General features: G+C 40.0%; 5 pseudogenes across 5 annotated transcripts; all 5 read right to left on the reverse strand.

Annotated features, from left to right (window-relative positions):
* Positions 1–2,086: 2,086 nt before the first annotated feature.
* AT5G29380 lies at positions 2,087–6,421 on the reverse strand (annotated as a pseudogene; the record flags this gene model as incomplete). The annotated part of the gene is made up of 1 exon: positions 2,087–6,421.
* A 1,160-nt stretch (positions 6,422–7,581) lies between these two features.
* Positions 7,582–10,134, reverse strand: AT5G29408 (annotated as a pseudogene; the record flags this gene model as incomplete). The annotated part of the gene is made up of 1 exon: positions 7,582–10,134.
* A 1,624-nt stretch (positions 10,135–11,758) lies between these two features.
* AT5G29436 lies at positions 11,759–12,748 on the reverse strand (annotated as a pseudogene; the record flags this gene model as incomplete). Its single annotated transcript has 1 exon — positions 11,759–12,748.
* A 1,710-nt stretch (positions 12,749–14,458) lies between these two features.
* AT5G29465 lies at positions 14,459–17,473 on the reverse strand (annotated as a pseudogene; the record flags this gene model as incomplete). Its single annotated transcript has 1 exon — positions 14,459–17,473.
* Positions 17,474–18,787: 1,314 nt separating this feature from the next.
* AT5G29550 lies at positions 18,788–20,596 on the reverse strand (annotated as a pseudogene; the record flags this gene model as incomplete). Its single annotated transcript has 1 exon — positions 18,788–20,596.
* Positions 20,597–20,826: the final 230 nt, after the last annotated feature.

Here is a 20,826-nt window from a genome sequence, read left to right on the forward strand (position 1 = left end):
TCCACCCACATCCTGAACTCCGCCAAGTCAAGCGATTGACTCAAAACAAGCGCTTAGTGGGAGGCAACCCACTAGTTTGATTTTTCTTTTCCCTTTCTTTTATTTTATTTTATTTATTTTATTTATTTTTACCGCCTTCTCTGGATTTGAATGTCACTGGGGACAGTGTCGTTTAAGTCTGGGGGAGGTTCTTACTAATGATGCTTTTATTTTTGTTTCTTATTTTGCAGTTCATTTGGTTATTTCTTTCCCTTCTTTCCAGGAAAAAAAAAAAAAAACCTTTTCTTTAGTTTAGTTAGGAATCATGATCTATATCTCTCTCTTGTTTATTGCTTGATTGATGAGTGCTGCAGGTTTGTGTCAATCCGACTATTGGAAAATCTAGATGGCAAAGAATACCAGATATTGAGACCAATGTGATAAAAAGAATATGTTCCTCTCCCCTTATAAAAAGAAAAATATAATGAGAGATTGAGACAACTTTCAGATAGTGTATAGGGGTAGGAATGTTTCCTATGACCCCGTTTTTATACATTATTTGGAATAATCAATTACAAAGGTTGGAAAAATGTCGAGGGTGTCGATCCAGTATGCGAGTTCCCCTTTGTTTACTCTCTAAAAAGAATAAGTCTGGGGAGAGAAAGAACACCGAAAAAGAAAAAAATATATAAAGAATGGTCAATTTATCATGGTATAGTACAGGAATGAGTCTAGAAAGATCTTGAATGTTGGCTTGTTTGATGAGACCCAACGATGAAAGCCTGGTGGGTATAGTTGTGGAACTTAGGCATGGAATCTAGAATGTTGTGTAAGCTTGCAGAGAAGTACATGTTGGTTAGGATTTGATTAAACTTGTTAGGCATATGGACTTAGTTTGGATGATCATGGCAAGAGGCTAGAGAATGTTGGGAGTTCCTTTGTTTTCAAAACCTCTTCCACGGGTTTGGCTTTTGTGTTTTGCTTGAGGGCAAGCAAAAGCTAAGTGTGGGGGAGTTGATATAACCTAATTTTCACTGATTTTATCTACATATTAGGTATAAGATTTTGAGTCTTTATGTTATTTCTCGAGTCTTTTTAGTGTCTTTTAAGGTATTCTATGCAATGGGACAACAATGGAGATAAGGAGACATTTTGGAGCAAAAGCTAAGGAAAAGGAAGCTAAGGACGATTTTGGTTCAGGAATCAGCGAGGAGTGTCGATCGACACACTCTTGGTGTCGATCGACACCAGTTTCGGCCCAGCAAAAACCCTAGACGCCTTCGAGTTTACAAAAGATCAAGTTTGCCCCAGAAGATTTCCCTATTAGCATTATTAGTCCCTTGACGTTTTTAGGGTCTATATATATTGTTTTTAGACCTAAGTTTCTTTTATCAAGTCTTTTATCAAGTTTTCTACAAACCATATTACTGAGAGACATAAACCAGTCGTCGATTGTTTTCAGAGTTTTATTGAGATCTATATACAGTGAAGAGATCCATTCTTTCCCCTTCTCTATTTACTGTGTTTTTGCTTTCACACTCAAATATGTTGTTTGCTTCATCCAGTATGTCTGAGTAATCTTCTTGTTAGGAATAGGGTTTCTCATTAGGGATTCATATGGTTTAGTAGATTGTCCCCCTTGTTAGGTTATCTGTAGAATTCTTCATCTTTAATTATGCATAATGCTAGATCTGGAGTAATTAACTAGATCTTGAATCCAGACAATAGATATGCCCGCCATAGGTATCTGTAGTTGGATCTATTATTTGATGAGTCTGGTTTATAGGTACGTAATAAGAATCGGCCTATCTACTAAGATGAACAATTGAACTCGTTAAGAATGCATATTTAGGTTGATAGTTTCTCGGCTTCTCCGGTTATTATTAGCTATAAATATAGGGAGTTTCGCGGCACGCCCACCGGTTATTCCATAATTAGAGTTTGAGTTTAAGAATGGTTCGATAACAACCTAGCTTTGATTAGATCTACTAACCAATAGTTTCTTGAGAATACCCTATTCCTAGCTCTTTATTAAATCGGTTACAACAAAATCAATCTGCTGTCTTTTTACTTTGTTCTCTTTTATTTTCACTATTACCCTGCTAGCTTAATCTCGACATTCAACTCACTGTTTGAACAAAAGAACTTCGTGAATTCAATCCTAAAATACTGCAATTGATCTCCTATTTGAGAGAGTAGTTTTAGGTAATTTGAACCATATCAGTATACCAGGAACCTCTGTTGCAGCAATGCATCTCCTATAAACTCCATCAGAACAATGCTTATAGAGATAAGGTTCATCCCAATAATATCGCCTAATTTCTCTTAGGAATCTCTTCTTGTTGTAATCTGTGAAATTATCCGGTTCCACATCTGCAGCTAGGTAATTAATAATATCACCATACCATGGGTTATCCTTCTCGATCGCTGTGATGGTGCAATTCTCAGTTGGTGACCAATTTCTTGTCGATTTAGAAGGGTGTCGATCGACAAGTGTAGTGGTGTCGATCGACAAGTGTAGTGGTGTCGATCGACACCATCGCGCAACTTCGAATGTCTACTTCCTCTGAAATGTGAGTGTCGATCGACATAGTAAGAGTGTCGATCAACACTGAAGCTATCACGTTTGCAGTCATCTTCTTCAGTTGTATCAATCATGTATAAGTTCTCTTCAGGCAAGAAATCGTTTATAGGGACATCATCATCGATCCTAATGCGTGATAAATGATCTGCTACACCATTCTCAACTCCTTTCTTATCTCTAACCTCAATGTCAAATTCCTGAAGAAGCAAAATCCATCTCAAAAGTCTTGGCTTAGCATCTTTCTTTTGCATCAAATACTTCAAGGCAGCATGATCTGTGTTAACAAACCTTGGATCCAACAAGATAAGATCTGAATTTCTCGAAAGCAAATAGCACAGCTAAGAACTCCTTCTCTGTAGTTGCATAATTCCTTTGAGCATCATCAAGAGTTCTACTTGCATAGTAGATAGCATGAAGTTTCTTATCCTTTCTCTGTCCTAGAACAGCTCCAACTGCAAAATCACTCGCATCACACATTACCTCAAAAGGTAGATCCCAATCTGGTGGCTGAACAATTGGTGCGCTGATCAAGGCTAGTTTTATCTGCTGAAAGGCATCGTAAAACTCTTGTGTAAACTCGAATTTGACTTCTTTACAGAGTAAAGCAGTCATCGGTCTTGCGATTTTGCTAAAGTCTTTGATGAATCTCCTGTAGAAACCAGCATTGCCAAGGAAACTCCTCACTGCTTTAACATTATCAGGCGCTTGAAGACTTGTCATAACTTCGATATTAGCTCTATCAACTTCTATAACATGCTCAGAAATTCTGTGTCCGAGAATTATCTCATCCTGCACCATAAAGTGACATTTCTTCCAATTCAAAACTAGATGTTTCTCCTCACATCTTGCCAACACTTTGTAGAGATTCTCTAAGCAATCCTCAAACGATGATCCATAAACTAAAAAATCATCCATGAAAACTTCCATGATATCCTCAATCATGTCTGTGAAGATAGACATCATACCTCTCTGAAATGTTGTAGGAGCATTACAAAGACCGAAGGGCATTCTCCGATAAGCAAATGTACCATAGGGGCAGGTGAAAGTCGTTTTCTCCTGGTCATCTGGATGAATCGGGATCTGAAAGAATCCTGAGTATCCATCAAGGAAGCAATAGTACGTATGATTTGCTAACCTCTCCAACATCTGATCAATAAATGGTAAGGGGAAATGGTCTTTCATGGTAGCAACATTCAGCTTTCTATAATCGATGCACATCTGATGACCTGTGATTGTCCGAGTAGGAATTAGCTCGTCTTTCTCATTCTTGACTACTGTAACATCTCTCTTCTTAGGAACTACATGAACTCGACTAACCCAACTGCTATCTGAAATTGGATAGATAATTCCTTCTTCCGACAGTTTCATAATCTCCTTCTTAACCACTTCTTTCAGATTCGGATTCAGCCTTCTCTGATGTTCAACGAAGACTTAGACTCATCCTCAAGGTGAATCCTATGCATGCATACATCTGGAGATATACCTGCAATGTCATCAAGAGAATAGCCAAGAGCTTTGCGATGATTGCGCAGCTTGCTTAGCAATAAGGTGAGCTCTGCGGGATTAAGAGAAACATTCACAATAACATGATAAGTAGAATTTTCACCAAGAAAAGCGTACCTTAGCCCTGCTGGAAGTGGTTTCAAATCGATTTGAGGAGCCTTTGCTGGATCCCAATCTGAATTAATAGTCGGTGTTGGAATCACAGATGGAAGAGCTTCTTCAACCGTAAGTTGCATCACATGTTCTGTCTCATCTTGCAGCTTAGTATATGTAGAAGTTTCACTGTCCAAATCTGCACTATCCACTATGGAAGAGACCAAAACTCGCTCTAGTGGGTCTTCTAATTCCATCTGTGAAATACTATCTGAAGCTGATGAAGTGAAAGAATCTATCAAGAAGGTTTTTCCTTCTATGATCGGTTTCTTGACCAAAGTGTTCATATTGAACTGCATAGTAAGATTGCCAACATTCAGCCCTATCCTCCCTTGTCGAACATCTATGATTGCTCCAGCAGTGTGCAAGAAGGATCTCCCAAAGATTAATGGATCCTTAGGTTCCTTCTCATAAGGCAAGACTACGAAGTCTATAGGAATCATGCTCTTTCCAATCATCCCGGGAACATCAATAAGAATTCCATCTGGAATCCGGGTAGAACGATCTACCAACACAAGAGTGATAAAGGTAGGCTCAAGATTGGAATACCCAAGACGCATAGCAACTGAACGAGGCATCAGATTCACACTAGAACCGAGATCACATAAAGTTCTTGGAAAGGATCGTGATTGATGGTGACACTAAGTACAAAAGTTCCAGGATCACGTAGCTTTCTTGGGATTCGTTCCTGAATGATGTCGCTGCCCCTGCTCTGAAATCATCATAGCACTGCATTCTTTCGTCAAATTCTTAGTGACCATTGGCTTAACATACCTTCTAATTGTGGGAGATAGATGAATAGCTTCAACTAGAGCCATCTCAACAATCAGTTTATCAATCATAACTTTGCATCTGACATCATCTAAGGCTTGTCTTGACTTTTTAGGACTTTTGGGGAAGGGAATTCGCCGATTTGCTGACTTGGTTGCAGCTGGAATTTAGACATTGTCTGAACGAGCTGGGTGTCGATCGACAAGAGCTAAGTGTCGATCGACACCATCGGGAATAGTTTCCTCCTCCTGCGCGAAATTGTCGATTCCATTCGACAAAGGAAAAACAGAGTCTTCTAGAGTAATTGGTGTCGATCGACACCCTGGTGTATCGATCGGCACTGATTCATTGTATGCAATTGGAAAAGATGAAGGCTGAGCTGATCATTCGCGCTGAAGTATTGGGTTGAGCTGCTTTCCACTACGTAGTGTGACTGCATTGATAGAAGTTGATGTAGGTGAAAGATTGTAGAATTGAGAGCATAGATTGTCAATCTTGCTATTGAGATCTGTGGAGAGAGAATCATAGTTGATATCAAGCTTTGTGGAGAGAGAATCATATTTGCTATCAAGCTTTGTTAGGCCTGCAAGAAGATGCACAAGCATAGACTCCATTCTGGTCTCTGATGAGGGTGGAGGCGGGGCTTGGATAGGAGTAGAAATTGCGAAAACAGGAGTCTCTTTGCTCTTGATAGCTTTCTCAGCTGAAATTCTTCGTTCTTTGTCAAATCCCTGCATCGAAAGACAAGTTAAAGCATTGGTGATGAGGAGTAATGCTTCACTAGTAGTTCTTGTCATGAAGTTACAGTAGCTCGCTACATCAATTTGATTCTGGTATGGCTTGTCTATTCCTTTGTAGAATAGGTTGATGAGTTGGGTCTCTTGGAAGCCATGTTAGGGACATTCAAGCTGATAAGACCTGAAACGGAGCCAAGATGCTCTAAGGGACTCTGTTGGTGCCTGAGTGAATGAAGAGATTTGCAAACGAATTGCCTCTGTCATGGATTCATCGAAGAAGTGATTCATGAATGCATTCTTTGTATCAGTCCAATTGGTTAATGAACCTGGTTCCAGTTGACGCAACCATGATATTCCTCTGCTCGCGAGAGAGTGGGGGAAGAGTTTGCAAAGAAGGTCATCAGCATGGTAACCCTTCTGCTTTAATAGAGGAAACGATGTCTACGAAGACTTCCAAATGATCTAATGGTGATTCGTCGGGAGCTCCTCTAAACTTTCCTCTTGATACAATATCATAATAGGCAGGGTGTATAGCAAAGTCATCTCTTTCTAATGGAGGTAGCTTGAATGCTGATCGGTTTGTGTAGAAGAGGTCAATTCTGTTAAAATCGCCTATTGTAGCAGTCTGGTTCTGCAGAGGGTGTAGATCGACACCCTGATGGTGTTGGTCGACATAACCGTGAAAGTCTGCCATGGGAACGTGATTCTCAATCTGAAGGTACCTGAAATACAAGAGACCAAAAGACAAAGAAACACGTGAATAGGTGGTAGAAAAGTAGTATCTAGACTTAATATGACACCTAGTCTAATGGTGAACTAAAAGAGAACTTCGGCAACGACGCCAAATTTGATATAGCTCAAATTGCCTTAAGCTTACTCCCTCAAATAAAAGATCGTCTTTAGCACTTAAGGGTCGAATTCCACTGAGCTCTCGATGCTCACACAATGGACTTATGATGTTGTTTAATAAGCTAAATGAAGTAATTGAATGTAAAAGACAAATAAGCAAGTAAATGAGTTGTAGATTCAAGTGATTAAAGCATCGAGTCTAAGGAATTGTCTCGGGAGATATATAAATTGTAGATCTAGCTAATATCAGGATTGTAATCGCACGATTCTCAAACTCAAACTATGATTCTAGAGTAACCGGTGGCGTTCCGCGAAACTCTCTATACTTAAAGCTAAGATAACTAGAGAAGCCGATAAATCCTATGCTAAAGTATGCATTGTTAATAAGCTTGATTAATTCACCTAGTATCTAAACCAGAGCCCTTCTATGAGCCTACCTGTTCTTTCTTAAACACTACAAGAAAACAGTCGATTTGCAAGGGAAGAATTACTCGCTAATCCCTCGCAAACAGCTAAAAGCAAGGGATTTGTGAGGAAAACAAGTTCCTCGCAAATCGCTTCTCGCAAATGGTAAAATATCGCAATTCCCTCGCATATTTTGCGAGGAACTGTTTTCCTCGCAAATCACACGCAATTATCGTACTAGTACTTCCCTCGCAATTACTGCGACGGATTTGCAATTCTTTTTTTTCGCCTAGCAAATCTCTAGCAGAATTTGTGATGGATTTGCAAGCGTTCTGCAATGTTTTCTGATATATTAAGACTTGATTAGTGTCTGATTAGCCTCTAATTACCTAGTTAATTAGTTGTTAATTAGAGATGATTTTGTATGCAATTCAAAGCTGAAATTTCATAAAAAAACTTGTTCTAAAGAGATAAAACACACAATTGAAGCTGAAATTGCATAAGTAAAAAATGTATACTAAATTGTTTGAAACCATAAGAACTTGTTCTAAAGAAAGAGATAAGAAGGCAAAAAAGAAAGACAATGTTTTCAAAATACAGTTGATGGAGGAGAGGATCCTATTGCAAGGTTAGCTAGGGCAGCAACTGTTGTCTCCTCATTAGCCACCTGCTGTTCTGGAGCAGTAGCCACAGGTGGAGCATTTGCGTTGGCCTGTCCTGTCTGTGTCGAGGAACCACGTCGAAGAATTGCAGCTAAAGCAGGATCTTTATCAGCAAGATAGTCAAACAGGATGTCGAAGCTATTGATCCTCTCAGCCTGAGATTGAATGCATGCTTCAGCGGCAGCCAGCTTCTGAGAAAGTATAACCGGATCATCACTAGGAAGCGTTGGACCACTATGGGCTGAGGATGCTTCAAACTGCAGAGATCCAACCCCATAAATCCTTTCTTTCTTTCGTGGAGCAACCTGCAAAGATTACAAAAACTTACAAGGACACAACAAAAAAACCATGAGAAACAAAGTTCAAAAGAATTCAGACACAAAGTATAATGAATAAGCTGCCAAGATTACGAGAACTTTATATCAAACACTAGAGACACAACACAAACATTTCAGACAAGTACACAACACAAACACTTCAGACAAGTACACAACATAATTCAGAAAAGTACAGAAGTACACAACAGAACAGAATTCAACTGCCAAGTACACAACATAATTCACACAAGTACACAACAAAATCAGACAAGTACACAACACAAAGAATTCTGACACAAAGTATAATGAATAAGCTGCCAAGATTACGAGAACTTGATATCAAGCACTAGAGACACAACACAAACATTTCAGACAAGTACACAACACAAACATTTCAGACAAGTACACAACAGAATTCAGACAAGTATACAAGTACACAACAGGACAGAATTCAGCTGCCAAGTACACAACAAAATTCAGACAAGTACACAACAGAATTCAGACAAGTACACAACACAACAAGCTGCCAAGAAAAAGCACAGAAAATTTACCTCAGTAAAAATCTTGTTCTTGGCATGAAAAGATAATCCACCTGATCCAGTGCTCTCCGGATTGTCCAGTGAGCACATATGAGACTCTTCCTCTTCTATCCTAGATGTCACTTGCTTGTAGATCTCCTCTGACTTCCCATCGATGAAAGTTCCATCCGCTTTTCTGTGTGTCTCATCTAGCAGCTCAAGGAAATCAGGAGTTGTTTCTCCAGTTTCTCACACTGAAACACAAAGAGATAAACAAGTTAGATTCATAACATTGTAGATTAAGTAATGGTAAGGAGAGAAGACTACTTATCTTACCCGTTTTCTTGCACGAGCTTTGTATGAGGTCTGGCCTGAACGGTGTTTATATATGCCCTTGCCTTCCGGATCATGATATCTAGCATTTCTGCTGTTGGTACTCTTTTTTTCTGACTTAGGATCTTGCCAAAACTGTACTAGACCTTTCCACACATCAGGATCAATCCATTTTGGCTTGGCTTCATCACCCTTCTCCTTCCAATTTCCCTTCCATCGTGACACTTGATCAGACATCCTAGACTTTAGCTTTGCTTCAAACTCAACCCTTACTCTTTTGTTAATTGAACGGTCCCAGTTATATACTTGCTACAAAACAGACAAAGCAAACATCAAACTATGAAACCAAACAACAAAACAAGCATAAACATCAAAAGAGCACATAACTTACCGCAAACGTTTCATACCATCGATCGATTGTAGCCTTTGATGTCTGTGACCAATTGGCATGAGGCTCTTTGAAATCTTTTTCACATAAGGATCTCTATGTCTTTAGAAGTCTCTGGAAATGTTTGTACTTCTAAGAAATCTCTTTGAAACCTCTTCTAAAAAATCTCTTTGAAATCTCTTTCACATAAGGATCTCTATGACGAGGACATCGTCAAACCTACAACAACAACAACAAAACACATAAGGATCTCTATGTCTTTATACTTCTAAGAAACTACAATGCTAAGTACAACCAAGCTAATTCCAGAGACTTCTAAGGCAGAAACAAACTTCTAAGGCATAACCAACCTAATTCCAGAGACTTCTAAGGCAGGACCAAACTTTTAAGGCAGAACCAACCTAAATCCAGAGACTTCTAAGGGAGAACCAAAGTTCTAAGGCAGAACCAACAACCTTACAAGACCTAAATCTAGAGACTATGAATTTAACCTTACCAGAGAGTTCCCGTAGGACGCTTTGGGTCTTATCTTGTCAAGCCAGCACGACCAGGACTATCGAGGAGCTCTTCCAGTGTCAGATTGTTGAGACGGTCAACTTGAGCATCAGAATGATTGACATAAGGCTGAGTCGTTGGCGTTGGAGGCGATGGTGGATTGGTGGAACCTGAACCTGGAACCTCTGAGATATTCCCACCACTAACAGAAGAATTGACATGCAACAGGTCACGCTGATGTTGTCTAAACCGTACATAAGTATTATCCGACGGCATCTTGCACAAAAAACAAATCAAGAGTTAGATTTGGGAAAAAGAAGTAAGATTGGAGAAGAAGAAGAAGTTAGATTTGAGAGAAGAACTTAGATCGGAGAAACAGAGGTTACCTTTGAGGCAAAATAGATCGAGTCAGAGAAGAAGAGACGCGACGGTGATTGCATACTGATCGGAGAAGAAGAGAGGCGGCAATGAGTATAACAGATTAGAGAAGAAGAAGAGATGCGCTGACGGAATCAGATCGGAGAAGAAGAGATCCGGCGCCGAAGAGATCAGAGAAGAAAAAGAGAATCGAAGAAGAATTTTAGGGTTAGGGTTTGATGCGGCTGGTTTGAGCTTTGCTCAAACTAGGTCTTCGAGTATATATAGATATATATTTCCTCGCAAAACCCTCGCATAGATTGCTTTGAAATTGCGAGGAAGATTTTTAAACCAATTAAAATGCACCACATACTGCGAGGGAATTGCGAGATCTTCTAGCAAGTCCCTCGCAACCTTTGATTTTAAATAATTTAGGATTTAGGGTAATATTTGCGAGGGAAGTGCGAGTGCGTCTAGCAATTCCCTCGCAATCCTTAAACCAATTAACTCCACCATTTTGATTCAGTGTTTGACTCAGATCTGATTTAGATTCTCTTATTTCGAATAAGACTCTCAGCAAATAAAAACATGACTAAATATTTTAAATAATTTAAGGTTTAGGGTAAATATTTGCGAGGGAAGTGCTACGACAGCCTTGCAAATCCCTCGCAGAGACCTCGCATTGTTGAATCAATTTGAAAAAATACAAGAAAACTTTACTTAAAATCATTCGGATTCGTTATTCTGAATCATTAGGAAGTTAAATATCTACATTAGAATCTAATTTCATCTCAAAAACTTCAAATGTGCATTTTCGCCAAAGATATCAATGATGAACTTATGTGTTTTCAATAATTTGAATCATAAGTGTTTAACATTTTCAAAATGAAATGTTAATATTGAAACATATACAATATGTTTTTGTGCATCACCATATAATCAACTTGTATGATTATACAGTCATTTAGATTTACATTTATAAATGAAAATCAAAGATCCCATATCACTTCTATGTATTTTAGGGTTTAGGGTAAAGATTTGCGAGATTTTTGCGGGTGGTTTGCGAGGGATGATATAGTTCATTGCAAAGTACTCGTACTTTCCTCGCACATTTGCGAGGAAGCAGTTTCTCGCAAGATTTGCGAGGGATTTGCAACGTGCGTCCGTGGTCTAGCAAAATACCTGCAATTCCCTCACAAATTTGTTCCTCGCAAAACGACTGTTTTCTTGTAGTGTTAAATGCCTAGGCTCATGTATGATAGTTCAAATAACAAGTACCTATGGCGGGCATACCTATTATCTAATATCAAGTTCTAGGTGATCAATCTTAAACTAGCAATAAGAATAATCAAGATGAAGAACTCTAAGAATAATCCAAAGGGGTTTTCGATCTACTAATCCATCTAAATCCCTATTGAGACTTCCTAAACCCAACAAGGTGATAACCTAGACACGATAATAGAAACACAAATCATAATCTGAATAGTTTGCATTGATGAATTAAGAATAATAGTAAAAGAGATCAGAATCCTCTCTAAAAGAATTGGATTCTTCTCTCAAAAATGTGTAACAAAAACTAAAACAAAACTTAGGTCTAACAATGACCAAACAATTAGGTATATTCGTGACTAAAAACGTGCAGGGACTACTTTGCAAATAAGCAAGACTTCAGGGCTTCTCAAATACTTGGTCGAAAACGAAAATTCCTTAGGCAGCAATAAGAGTGTCGATCGACACAGGTGTGGTGTCGATCGACACCAGCTTCTGAAAAACGTCGTTCAAGATCTTCGTTGCTGAAAAGCTTCCAAAATTCCTTATTGTGCTCCATAGTTCCCAGATGTGTAAGTGTACCTAAAATGACTCAAAACATACGAAAAAGGCTACAAAGACTCTAAAAACCATTCTAAAACTATGTTAGAAATCAGTAAAAACCAGGACATATCATGTTACATGATGTGGGCAGTCTCGTTGGTACTCCTTGAAACGAACCCAAGCAGCCTTAAAAGCTTCAGTTGGACCCTGTGTGATGGTAGACAACTTGTTTCTCAACTCCTCATACTTAGCATCATCGTAAAAATTGTTCAAAAAGGCTATCTTGATGCTTCTCCAAGTCTTGAGGGAACCTGCTTTAAGTTATTTCAGCCAAGAAGCTGCTTCCCCAACAAGTGAATAAGGAAAAAGCTTGCACAGTAGGTAGTCCTCTGAGACTCCATTAGCCTTGATGCTCAGAACAAGGTCCTCAAAGCGCTCTATATGGTCCATTGCCTGCTCATGAGATAAGCCATGGAAAGGATGCTGGCCAACTAAAGCAAAGTAGCCAGGCTTCAGCTCATAGTCGTTCCTCTGGAAGGGTGTGGGTACGATCGCTGATCGATTAGCAAAGAACAGGTCAGGCCAGTTGAAATCCCCAAGAGTACGACGTGGTTTCGCAGCTGAAGGAATAGCTGCAGGAATCTGGTGTTGGTGTTGATCGACACCTATGTTGTTTCGTTCGACATCAATCGCATCGTCATTCTTCTCCCGAGGGTGTCGATCGACAACGAGCCCTACTGCATCTCTGGCAGCTAATTGCGCGTTGAGGCGCGCCTAATTTGCATCGACGTCCTCAAGTAGGATGATTCCATGATAATCCAATCTTTGACCAGCCTCATTGTAGGCTTGCCCATCCTCATCAGCTCCTATGACTCTTTCAGCCATTGCTAATCTCTAAGTTTTCCCAAGTCCAAAATAGACAAGTTGATAAGCTCCTTCTATTGTGTGCTCCTTGTTTGCCTAGCCATACACCTGAAACACAGAAAAGAAGAAAACAAGAAAAGCGTGAGTAACAAAATAAAAGTAAAAGCTAGACAAAATCTCTAAACTAAACTCAATGAATGATTCCCAAGAACTTCGGCAACGACGCTAAATTTGATATGGTTCAAATTACCTAGAACTACTCTAAAATAAGAGATCAATTGCAGTATTTAAGGATCGAATTCACAGAGTTCTTTTGTTCAAACAGTGAGTTGAATGTCGAGATTAAGCTAGCAGGTGATGATTAAAATAATAAGTACACAAAGTAAGAAAACAGTAGCATGATTGTGTTGTAAACGATTAAATAAATTGCTAGGAACAAGATATTCTCAGGAAACTATTGGTTAGTAGATCTAATGAAAGCTAGGTTGTTATCGAACCATTTTTAAACTCAAACTCTAATTATGGAATAACAGGTGGCGTTCTGCAAAACTCCCTATATCTATAGCTAAGAATAACTGGAGAAGCCGAGAAATTATCAACCTAAATATGTGATAGTAGGATTTTTACTCAATTAATCCTAAAACACTATCCTGTCGTTGTAGTATTTTAGGATGTCAATCCAATCCGGTGTGATGCAAACAGATGAGATATGATCAGAAAGCTCTAAGTCAAGCCAAGCAGAGAGTTGGTTGGTTCTAACAGTCCTAGTATGCAATAACAGAAATGAAATGAAACTAAAAGCAGAAATGGCAATAGTAGGCAAGTGAATGACAAAGCATAAATGATAACAGGAAATCAAATGGATAAACGATTCCTAAGGATAGGGTAATCGAATAGCGTGGTCTACTTAATCTATTCAGGCGGTTGACAAAACTTCACAGAAGCTATCCCTAGACAACAAGGTCAACAACAGATTAATCCACTTCCGTGATAGAAATCCTCAAGCAAAGCTAGACACTGACCTAAATCCCTTTAGCGATCTCTAACTAAGCAGGCACTATCGAATCAACATGTTAAAGTTAATACCCTCTCTTCAGCCAATCCCTTGGGGTAGAGTCAGATATCTCTGGAATTAATAGGATCCAACGCCCATTAAACGCCTTCTGAGCGCTGGACGTCTAGACTCATACTCCACATTAGCCAGTGAAACAAGCAATAAGCGCAACTAATCCAGAAGGGATTCTAGTATTCTAAACTCAACCACCTAAAACGACCAAGTAAACCACAACTATTCTATCCCATCCTCAGAAATACATTTCACTACTCAAACATAATCAAAGACAATAGCAAAGCAACAATTGAAAACATGATAACAGAAATGACGAAAGACTTAAACAAAAACTGAATAACAAATATTTGAAAGTGAAAATACAAAGTCGCAAGAGAAAAACTCCGGCTATCAAAGTTGCGAAAATGTAAAAGCGAGATAATTATGGATAATAGCGGATGCCCTAGGGAAAACCCTAAGAGGCAATTTATATAAGCGAGAAATAAAACAAATAAGGAAACTAAATATATAGCGAATCTTCACGTCATGATCTTGCGACCGAATGTGTCATTGGCATCTCACGGGCTGAAATGAGCTTCCTAGTGATCGAGTGATAGGCATGGGACTTCCTCCCAAGTGAGCTTGTTTTAAATCTCTAGCTTGACTCCTCACACTCATTAGGCTCAAGGAGGGTAATAGAGTAGAATTGACGTCTCCTCTCCTTCCTTAGTAGATACAACATCAAATTCAGCATGCTCTCGTGACAAGTCTGTAAGTGAGTACTCAATGGCCCTTTCTTGGTAAGCTCCTTTTTCATCATCTTGATAGTCGTCTTTTCTGGACTGTTTTGATGTGAATTCACATCCTTCTTTTCTAACCATAGGAATAACTTCATCATTTGGGACGTCCTTGATGTCGAGTGGAGCTTGGTTGGCTTTCCCATCGAGCTCTTTGACTTGATCCTTCAACTCTTTCACATTGTGTGTTAGCTCTATTATAGCTTTGTCGTGCCATTTTGACCTCTCCTTGAGTTCTAACCAATCATTTGATGCCCTCACGCTTGACTCTAGCTGTTTGGTTGAGCATTCTAGTCGAGTATCAGTTGAGCCTTCCTCGTTCAATGTAACATCCTTTGTTTCTGACGCAATGTCACCTTTAAATATCTCTGATCCTGGTACTTCGTTGTGTGAGTCTAATGACATCTCATAGCTCAAGGTCTCACTGGAGAGAAATCCAGTTTCACTACTTTTGGTTAAAGTAGTTTGAAGGTGATCTCTGTCAACAATCTCCTCTAGCAGTTCATTACCTAGCTGATCCATTTCCTCAACTAAGAAGGTTTGTCCTTCTATTGTTGGCTTCTTCATAGCGTCCCTGATGTCAAACTTCATTTTGACATCCTCTCCCAGATTAAGATTAATTTTTCCCTACTTAACATCTATTACTGCTCCAACTGAAGCCAAGAAAGGTCTTCCTAAGATCAGAGGATCCTTAGATTTTTCATCCATCTCAAGCACAACAAAATCAGTAGGCACCTCTACTCCATTAATCATTACTTACACGTCCTCTAAAAGGCCAAAAGGTCTCTTTGAAGTCCTATCAGCAAGAATCAAGGTTAGGTCACAAGGCTTGTATTGAACGAATCCCAGCTTCTTTACAACAGAGAGTGGCATTAAGCTGACTGAGGCTCCTAGATCACATAGACAATTGTTGAAAGTCAATTGCCTAATGGAGCATGGTAGAGTAAAAGATCGTGGATCTTCCAACTTTTCTTGAACAATCTTCTTCTGAGTGATTGCACTGCACTCATGACTTAACACCACCATTCCTTGGACTTCTTTGATCCTTTCTGTAATCAAGTCTTTCACGTACTTGTGCTCGTCAGGTATTAGCGCGAGACAGTCCACTAAAGGCATATCCTTTATGTGTTTTTCCAGGAGGGCTCTGTATTTTGCAACCAGAACTTTCTTGAAACGACCAGGGAATGGAAGCAGAGGTTTGTAAGGCAGTGGCACGAAGACTGTGTCTTTGGTCTTTGTAGCTTCCAGTTTTTCAACAAAGGGAGTAGCTAGGGGAGCTTGTGGTCGAGTGGGTTGACTGGTGAGTATGGGCTCTTCGATTAGGTTGTCAGCCAACACATCATCTTGATAAAAATCCTCCCCCTCTAGAATTACACTTTCCTCAGTGTTTGATGTAGGGACATATCGAGTTGGCAGCTCGCGATCATGTGTGATAGTGATGGCATGGGCAGTGGCATACTCCTTTGGATTCTGGATTGCTTTCCTTGGAAGCTGGCATGGGTTGTTGTTAACAGATGGTGAAGCGAGGATGCCTTCCACATATCTCATCCTAGTGCTCATTGATTCGAACTTGCTGTTAAGTTTGATGCCTTATCGGTCGACTTTGTTGTTTACTTCAGACAGCTTCTTAGCGATTTCCATTGCTCCTGTGGCTTGTCCTTGAATGAGCTGGTAGAGCACAGTCATTATGTCTGAATTCTGAGGCGCAGGTGCTTGTTGTTGATGTGGTGTGAAACCAGGTGGTGGTTGTTGTTGTTGATATCCTCCTTGAAACTGCTGCTTTGGAACGAACCCTTGGCTTTGGTTGTAAGGAACAAACGGTTTGGATTGGTTCTGCTGCTGCTGCTGAGTCTAGACTTGGTCCTGAGGGTTGGCGACATTGGTGCTTCTGTATGACAGATTTGGGTTGAGTCTATAGTTATTGTACCCCTTGTTGTAGCCACCTTGATTATGAATATATCTGATTTCAGCACACTGATCATTCTCCCCCTCTTGTACTTGGAATGGTTCATCTTTAGAGATGAAGTGAACATGTTTCTGTTGCATTTGGATGATTTTGTCAAGTTTGTCATTGAGAGGTTTCATCTCTCTATGGTGCTTGTCATCAGTGTCAGAACTGGTGTAGATGCTTCTGTCATAGTCTTCATTGTAATTGCCATCCGATTGAGCAAAGTTTTCAACTAGCTCCCATCCTTCTTCAACATCCTTCTTCAGAAAATTTCCATTTGAAGCGGTGTCAAGGAGCATACGTATCTTAGGCAGGACGCCTCTGTAAAGTGTGTTGAGAAGAGAAGCTTGGGTAAATCCGTGATGAGGGCATTTGGTTTGATAACCCTTAAAGCGCTCCCAAGCTTCATAGAAGCTTTCATTTTGCTTCTGAGTGAATCCGGATATCTCATTCCGGAGTCTTGCAGTTCTAGAGTTGGAGAAGAATTTTGCCAAGAAGGCCTTTTTGCACTCATCCCAGGTCGTGATTGAATTCTGGGCTAGCGTCTTTTCCCACAGATGGGCTTCATCTCCAAGTGAAAAAGGAAACAAGCGAAGCTTGAAACCATCTTCACTAACTCCATGGATTTTAGTAAGGCCACAGAGCCTTTCGAACTCGTCAAGATGATCTAGCGGATCCTCCATTGGCAGGCCATGAAACTTGTTCCCCTGAACCATTGCAATGAGACCGCTTTTGATCTCAAAGTTGTTGTTCTGTACTGGAGGTGGGACAATTCCATGACGCTGGTTGTGGTTGTGAGGGAAATCACCAGCACCAATGTTGGTAGGTTGCTGTTGCTCATCTACAACGTTAGCCATTGTGTCTGTGTCTGTCTGTTCTCTCAGTTGGCAAGCAATACGGTCGATGTTATCGTTGAATAGGAGGTTCTGATTTCCTTGTGACCGTGTATGCATGCAACAGATGGCAGCAGGGCTATAATCGACGAATCAGAGATGCGTTTGGAAAGCAGGTTACAAGGTACCTGAAACACAAAGACAGAAAAGGCACAATGTTAGTAACTTCAGTAACAAAAACGAACTTGATCTTAACGTTTCTAATGATCTCAAATATAGCAAACAAACACCGAACTGGAAACGGCGCCAAATTGATACTAGGATTTTTACTCAATTAATCCTAAAACACTATCCTGTCGTTGTAGTATTTTAGGATGTCAATCCAATCCGGTGTGATGCAAACATATGAGATATGATCAGAAAGCTCTAAGTCAAGCCAAGCAGAGAGTTGGTTGGTTCTAACAGTCCTAGTATGCAATAACAGAAATGAAATGAAACTAAAAGCAGAAATGACAATAGCAGGCAAGTGAATGACAAAGCAGAAATGATAACAGGCAATCAAATGGATAAACGATTCCTAAGGATGGGGTAATCGTATAGCGTGGTCTACTTGATCTATTCAGGCGGTTGACAAAACTTCACAGAAGCTATCCCTAGACAACAAGTTCAACAACAGATTAATTCACTCCCGTGATAGAAATCCTCAAGCAAAGCTAGACACTGACCTAAATCTCTTTAGCGATCTCTAACTAAGCAGGCATTATCGAATCAACATGTTAAAGTTAATACCCTCTCTTCAGCCAATCCCTTGGGGTAGAGTCAGATATCTCTAGAATTAATAGGATCCAACGCCCATTAAACGCCTTCTGAGCGCTGGACGTCTGGACTCATACTCCAGATTAGCCAGTGAAACAAGCAATAAGCGCAACTAATCTAGAAGGGATTCTAGTATTCTAAACTCAACCACCTAAAACGACCAAGTAAACCACAACTATTCTATCCCATCCTCAGAAATACATTTCACTACTCAAACATAATCAAAGACAATAGCAAAGCAACAATTGAAAACATGATAACAGAAATGACGAAAGACTTAAACAAAAACTGAATTACAAATACTTGAAAGTGAAAATACAAAGTCGCAAGAGAAAAACTCCGGCTATCAAAGTTGCGAAAATGTAAAAGCGAGATAATTATGGATAATAGCGGATGCCCTAGGGAAAACCCTAAGAGGCAATTTATATAAGCGAGAAATGAAACAAATAAGGAAACTAAATATATAGCGAATCTTCACGTCATGATCCTGCGACCGAATGTGTCATTGGCATCTCACGAGCTGAAATGAGCTTCCTAGTGATCGAGTGATAGGCATGGGACTTCCTCCCAAGTGAGCTTGTTTTAAGTCTCTAGCTTGACTCCTCACACTCATTAGGCTCAAGGAGGGTAATAGAGTAGAATTGACGTCTCCTCTCCTTCCTTAGTAGATACAACATCAAATTCAGCATGCTCTCGTGACAAGTCTGTAAGTGAGTACTCAATGGCCCTTTCTTGGTAAGCTCCTTTTTCATCATCTTGATAGTCATCTTTTCTGGACTGTTTTGATGTGAATTCACATCCTTCTTTTCTAACCATAGGAATAACTTCATCATTTGGGACGTCCTTGATGTCGAGTGGAGCTTGGTTGGCTTTCCCATCGAGCTCTTTGACTTGATCCTTCAACTCTTTCACATTGTGTGTTAGCTCTATTATAGCTTTGTCGTGCCATTTTGACCTCTCCTTGAGTTCTAACCAATCATTTGATGCCCTCACGCTTGACTCTAGCTGTTTGGTTGAGCATTCTAGTCGAGTATCAGTTGAGCCTTCCTCGTTCAATGTAACATCCTCTGTTTCTGACGCAATGTCACCTTTAAATATCTCTGATCCTGGTACTTCGTTGTGTGAGTCTAATGACATCTCATAGCTCAAGGTCTCACTGGAGAGAAATCCAGTTTCACTACTTTTGGTTAAAGTAGTTTGAAGGTGATCTCTGTCAACAATCTCCTCTAGCAGTTCATTACCTAGCTGATCCATTTCCTCAACTAAGAAGGTTTGTCCTTCTATTGTTGGCTTCTTCATAGCGTCCCTGATGTCAAACTTCATTTTGACATCCTCTCCCAGATTAAGATTAATTTTTCCCTACTTAACATCTATTACTGCTCCAACTGAAGCCAAGAAAGGTCTTCCTAAGATCAGAGGATCCTAAGATTTTTCATCCATCTCAAGCACAACAAAATCAGTAGGCACCTCTACTCCATTAATCATTACTTACACGTCCTCTAAAAGGCCAAAAGGTCTCTTTGAAGTCCTATCAGCAAGAATCAAGGTTAGGTCACAAGGCTTGTATTGAACGAATCCCAGCTTCTTTACAACAGAGAGTGGCATTAAGCTGACTGAGGCTCCTAGATCACATAGACAATTGTTGAAAGTCAATTGCCTAATGGAGCATGGTAGAGTAAAAGATCGTGGATCTTCCAACTTTTCTTGAACAATCTTCTTCTGAGTGATTGCACTGCACTCATGACTTAACACCACCATTCCTTGGACTTCTTTGATCCTTTCTGTAATCAAGTCTTTCACGTACTTGTGCTCGTCAGGTATTAGCGCGAGACAGTCCACTAAAGGCATATCCTTTATGTGTTTTTCCAGGAGGGCTCTGTATTTTGCAACCAGAACTTTCTTGAAACGACCAGGGAATGGAAGCAGAGGTTTGTAAGGCAGTGGCACGAAGACTGTGTCTTTGGTCTTTGTAGCTTCCAGTTTTTCAACAAAGGGAGTAGCTAGGGGAGCTTGTGGTCGAGTGGGTTGACTGGTGAGTATGGGCTCTTCGATTAGGTTGTCAGCCAACACATCATCTTGATAAAAATCCTCCCCCTCTAGAATTACACTTTCCTCAGTGTTTGATGTAGGGACATATCGAGTTGGCAGCTCGCGATCATGTGTGATAGTGATGGCATGGGCAGTGGCATACTCCTTTGGATTCTGGATTGCTTTCCTTGGAAGCTGGCATGGGTTGTTGTTAACAGATGGTGAAGCGAGGATGCCTTCCACATATCTCATCCTAGTGCTCATTGATTCGAACTTGCTGTTAAGTTTGATGCCTTATCGGTCGACTTTGTTGTTTACTTCAGACAGCTTCTTAGCGATTTCCATTGCTCCTGTGGCTTGTCCTTGAATGAGCTGCTAGAGCACAGTCATTATGTCTGAATTCTGAAAACCCTCCGCGAAAAAGCAGGACAATGTAACTTCTCCATTGACGTTTTGTCGACCCCAAATTTTGACCTTTAAGTACTTTTTCGGGCATTTTCGTGATTTGGGCTATATTACGGACCCAAAATTACTTGTTCAAGCATTGTTTTCGAATTTTTTCATGCATCAAAGCTCGTTAAGACTAGATGGGGTATCCCTACATAGCGGGTGGGACCCACGGCGAATGG

Source organism: Arabidopsis thaliana, chromosome 5 (genome assembly GCF_000001735.4).
Source record: "Arabidopsis thaliana chromosome 5, partial sequence".
Lineage (NCBI taxonomy): Eukaryota > Viridiplantae > Streptophyta > Magnoliopsida > Brassicales > Brassicaceae > Arabidopsis > Arabidopsis thaliana.